Consider the following 5,748-nt stretch of genomic DNA (forward strand, 5'->3'; position numbering starts at 1 on the left):
CGGTCTATAAATAAAACGTATTATTATTATTATTATTAATTTCCCGCAATGCCTCCTATGTAGCTGCAAGCCCTGACATAACTTGTTAGGACACACAGGTTGTTTTGGCTTAAGTTAGCCATGTTTTACTCCATCTCCCCTGTCCCAAACTTAGGTGAAAAATCTGTGTTCTCATATTTGGCAGAGATTGGCTCCATAGAGGGAAATACCCCGTTCATAACATTACTCAGAGGATCGTTTTAAAAATGGAATATTAAATGAGACATGGCAGCAATTCACAGCGGTTTATTCATTTTACTAAAGCCCATATCAATGCTATGAGCAAACAATATTTGTGAGGACCACCTCCTCTTATGAGATGGACTCTTACCTTCTGATTAGCAACCCAATTCCAGGGGGGGGGGGGGGAAGACACCAGTTTGTTCCATACTTTTGTGGACGTTCACAAAGCAAATAGGTAAGCAAACAGAAAGCATTTCTTCAGCAGCAGAAATCATGTAGAAGTGAAGCTAGCCTAACCCCCCAAAAGTAATGCTAAAACTTACATTATCATGCCTTTATAGGCTGACTCAAAGCTCATTGTACAAGTTCGCTAGAAATCTTTGTCAGGCAGGATACAGAAGCAAATAAAAGGAGCAGGGAGAGATATTTAAACCATGCACTTGGTTACAACCTTAATGTGAAATGTGGCTTCTTATGGCCCTTTTCCCCCAGTTCAGTCAATTTTGTCCAAGCTTCCTGAAACTTGTGCCACTGCTGAAGTTGAAGTTCATCTTCGGGGCCAGGATCCTTTAGGATGTTAATAGTGTCCTGACATACTTTTTAAAAAACAGTGAGGCTCTTCCATTATGAAATCCCCTTTGGTCATCTTACACAGATGCTGAGACAAGAGAGAAGCATGTACCTGGTCAAACCAAGAACATGGGAGGAAAGGGGGGCTGAGAGAAAGATATAGCTAAATCCTGGCTGACAGCCCTGCTGACCATCTTTTTCATCCAGGCACACAGAGAGACATGGAAAGATCCAGGATGAGACTTCAGAATAAAGGAGAACAGCAGAGACAGTAAACAGACTTGTGTTCGAGTGAACATAGCTGACACATCTTGCATATTACAAATTTAAGTCCAAACATTGCCAGTTTCACAGTACAAACTTATAGCTCTCTGATTTGACTTTACTTACCAAGGCAACTGCCTATGGAATCCTGGGATTCATAGTTTGGTGAGGCAACAGAGCCTTCTGGTCGAGGATTCAAAAGACTCCTCTAAAAAAGCAAATCAAAGGATTCTGTAGGATGAAACCACTGCAATTAAAGTGGAATCACAGTACTATAATTTTGTAGTGTAAAATAGTCCCTGAAATAGTATCCAACAGGTATTTCTCTTCAACTGGATGTTCAGGATGGGAGTAATTTCCAGTAATTCAGCAACCCTGAGAATCTGGGACCTGAGGACCCTTTGGGACAGCCAATATAGTTATGTGGAACTTTTGGGCTAGAGGGATAATAGCCAAAACCACCACTTATAGGCCCCATTCCATTGGATTATACAAGGGCAACACAAGGACAACTGTATACCACGCAAGATTTTTTAATTATTATTTGTAAAAAAAGTTTCTCAACTGATGGGAATACTGTTTCAGAGCAAAGAGTAAAGAATATCCACCAATGTAACTGTGGACTTGCTTGCTTCTATAGCTACAGGAATAAATCATAAAATCTCGCAGGCTTGCGTTTAGATCCAAAGAACAGGGTATCCAAAATGTAACTTATACTGAGGAGATAATCTGTGCAAGAGTCATAACAATGCATGTTTTACAGAAAGAAAAGAGAGGAATACATTGTTGTAAAACAAAAAGGTGCAAAGAGGGTAATGCATTGTTGTAAAACAAAAGGAAACAAAAGTACAACATTTTAAACAAGTCTTTATTGTTTTAAATTAACAAAGTAAATATATTAGCTTTCACCTTCCTTTCCTGCTTCACTCAAAAACAGTCTATGTACAAGACAGAAATAGAGCGGCATCAGTACGGTTACATCATACCTTTGACATCAAAGAGGTCTCTGTAACATCAAAACATTACTGATTGACAGTACAGGCATTTAAGATACATCTTCTGCACATCTCATTCAACAAAACTCTAGCTGCATAACAGTGCTCACATGGTCAAACACACTTTGTGGCAGTGGTGCCTGCTTTAGAACAGAGGCCTGTTACAGACTGCCAAAATAAAGCTGCTTCGGGTCTCTTTGGAGGTATGCTACTTAAATGATGCATGGGTCTTAAGAATCCGTAGGTCGTGCCAAACCCACACTCCATTCCTAAGCACTGGAGTGCAGCTTTGGTGCAGCTTCCGGATTCTTAGGACCCATGCATCATTTAAACAGCATACCTCCAAAGAGACTCGAAGCAGTTTTATTTTGGCAGTCTGTAACAGGCCAGAGAGAATATCATGAGTAGAAGGCAGATTCTGGCTCCCCGTGCCACAGGTTGGCCACCATTAAAGCTGTGACCAAGTCCCCTAACATCACAAGGCACTCAGCCATGCGTTTCTCCATGCAGAGCTTTGGTTGAGGAGCTGACTTTGCTCTTTCTCTGTCTTTCCTACGTTCTTAGTTTGCACAGGGTTGGCCCAGAGCAGCTGGATTCATAGGGTCTTGAGCAAACGGAGGGAACATCCAGAAGCCATCTTCCAAACCTCCAAATCTCAGTTTATAGCCATAGCTTGGATGTTCACTACACCTGTGTCTTACAGCATAGATTTTTCTTTGAGATTAATATTTAACCCAAACAGCCCCAGTATCCATGAATTCTGCATCCACGGATTCAACCATCCACAGCGTAAAAATATTTTCCTTCCCAAAACTCCAAAAAGCAAACCTTGATTTTGCCATTTTATATGAGGAACACCACTTTACTACAGCATTGTATATAATGGGACTTGAGCATCCACAGATTTTGGTATCCAGAAACAAACACCAGTGGATATGAAAGGCCCACTATAAAATCAAAGACAAAGAAACTGGAGGGTGGAAAAGTACAGGGGGAAAAAGAAAGTAACAGAGAAAAGAGAGAGAAAGAAAAATAAGAGAAAGGCATACAACTCACAGAGGGCTATGCCCTCCTCCCCCAATTCTGACTGTAATGAAAGAGGGAAAACTATTTTACCATTACAGATCCAACTAAATAATCTTACAATAATTACAAATAACCATAGCCACAGACTATGACATCATTAGGTTTCTTATTGCTCAAAAAGGTGCAGTTTCCAATCTTTCAAAAAGTCTACCAAGTTTGAGCAAAACACTATTCTTGCTGTTATTGTCATATATCAAAGAAGTGATCCATATTTACTATCCAGTGCTTTATCCATACTGTCCAACAAAAACATTTGTTTTTTTCAATTTTAATTTAATTTTTAATTTAAGATTTTATTTTTTGGGGTATCACAGGGATCCAACAGACCAGCAGCTTGGAGTGGTCTCTAGCCACTCCTGCCCCAATTGAGCCCTGAGTGGCACAGGAACGCAGTAACTGGACTTTCTCCACTCCTTCTTCTGGCAGCCTGAAGCCACCTTAGATGGTCTCAGAACTGCTTCTGTTTGCTCCAGCAGCATGCATCATCTGCATGCCTGACCCCCCAAAGCGGCCAGAAGCCATTTTATTTGGCCCGTCTGCTTCAGGCCTTAGACCACTAACTTTTCACTTTCCTACAAGTCACCATATATGAAAAAAGGAGCCCTAAACATGAATTTCTGAACAAGTATAATACATTGATCTCTTGGTATCTATTTCAGCACCTCTGCCTTGTGACATTTTTCCTATGCCATTACACACACACACACACACACACACACTCTCTCTCTCTCTCTTTGGAATATTATGGTAGGACACTGAAGTCATAAACTGAAGTATAGCTTAAAGAAACCTAACAGAAGAAAAAAGTAAACTGTCTGGAACAATATAACCATACTGTTCATAAATAGCTGATTTACCTTTATACAGTATGAAAGTAGCTTACCCCAAATAAATGCCATATTCTGTTTAATAGGAGTGTACAACAGAGATGAAGTATCTCAAAATATACCGTATATACTCGTGTACAAATCGACCTCATGTATAAGCCAAGGGAAGGTTTCAGAGTCAAAATCCTGGATTTTGATATGACCCCTGGATAAATCAAGGGTAAAACTTTGGGGACTACAAAGAAGGATGGAAAGGGGGAAACACACTTCCGTCCTCCTTCTCCTTCTCCGGACCTCCCCCAACAGATTCCCAGGTGCTGGAGGAGAGGTTTTAACATTGGATTGAGAAAGGAAGCACATGGATTTAAATGGAGAGTTTTTTTCCATAGGAAGCAAGGTCTTGCAAAATGGACCACAGAGAGAAGCAAGTGGATTTAAATGTAGAGTTTTTTCCATAGAAAGCCAAGTCTTGCAAAACAGAGTAGAGAAAGAAGCAAGTGGATTTAAATGGAAAGGTTTTTCCATAGAAAGCCAAGTCTTGCAAAACGGTGCAAGAGAGAAGTAAGTCTATTCAAATGGAGAGGTTTTTCCATAGGAAGCCAAGTCTTGCAAAACCGAGCAAGAGAGAAGTGGATTTAAATGGTGGAGAGGTTTTCCCATAGGAGGCCAGGTTTTGCAAAATGGAGCAAGAGAGAAGTAAGTGGATTTAAATGGGGAGTTTTTCCAATAGGAAGCAAAGGCTTGCAAAATGTAATGGAGGGGGAAGGAACCGGTGTTGGAGATTGGAGAATCAGGCTTCCTTGCTTCAGGACCCTTCTAAGCACTACTGATGTATTGACCCTTATATAAGTCTACCCAAAATTTTAGGGGCAATATTGGGGCATAAATTTCTCGACTTATACTTATACTCGAGTATATACGGTAAGCAGTTGTAGAATGTTTTGGTTCTTTTCATGTCAGTAACAGCAGTTTAATAAATCCCCATACCAATAATAACCACCTGAAGGCTCTAGTATGCTCTAGTGGCTTTTTCATCATGTTTTCCCTGAGCAATTTGGCCAGCTCTTTTTCCTCAGACATAAAGGCACTTCCAGGGAATTCTAGTTTTGGGGTGCTTTGTTGTTGTTTTCAAATGGGCCAAAAACAGCTTCTGTGGAGGGGATTTGTTCACTTCACATTGCCCACTAAGAAATCCCCTCTAATTATCAGGAAAAAAGATCCCTTGTAAAATCACCCCCTTCAAATGGCACACTTGGCATTTAGCTTATTTGGAAAGCAGCAGTTTAATATACTCTACAAGATATAATTTGTAATAAGGCTTATAAGCATTCTAACCTCCATACTATATAATCATGATGCCATGATATCTGTTCTTCATTTCCAAATGATTTCCTTATTTAAAATATAATCAGCCAAACGCTATCCAATATAGCTCCAAACCAATCCAGTTTTAAGGAATGGGTCTATTTAGAAACACAAACCAAATGATACACACAAGATTGACTAAAATGATGTCAACTAATTTTGATGCTAGTATGAACAAATGACTCTTTAAATGCATTATCATTTTTCTGACAAAAAATGCAGTCTTCTGTACATTCAAATCTCTGCACACAGATTTACATATGTTCTTACTGAGCAAAATCTACTGAACCTAAAATAAAAAAATATACACAACCATGAAAGGTACAGGAGCCCTGTTCCTTGTTTCACACAGCAACTCCATAGCAGAGGGATAATGAAAGCCGTTTGGAATTGAATGCAAGTAATGGTTGAACACACTG

The sequence above is a fragment of the Sceloporus occidentalis genome, unplaced genomic scaffold (genome assembly GCF_023333645.1).
Source record: "Sceloporus occidentalis isolate IW3139 unplaced genomic scaffold, rSceOcc1.0.p SCAF_2, whole genome shotgun sequence".
Classification (NCBI taxonomy): domain Eukaryota; kingdom Metazoa; phylum Chordata; class Lepidosauria; order Squamata; family Phrynosomatidae; genus Sceloporus; species Sceloporus occidentalis.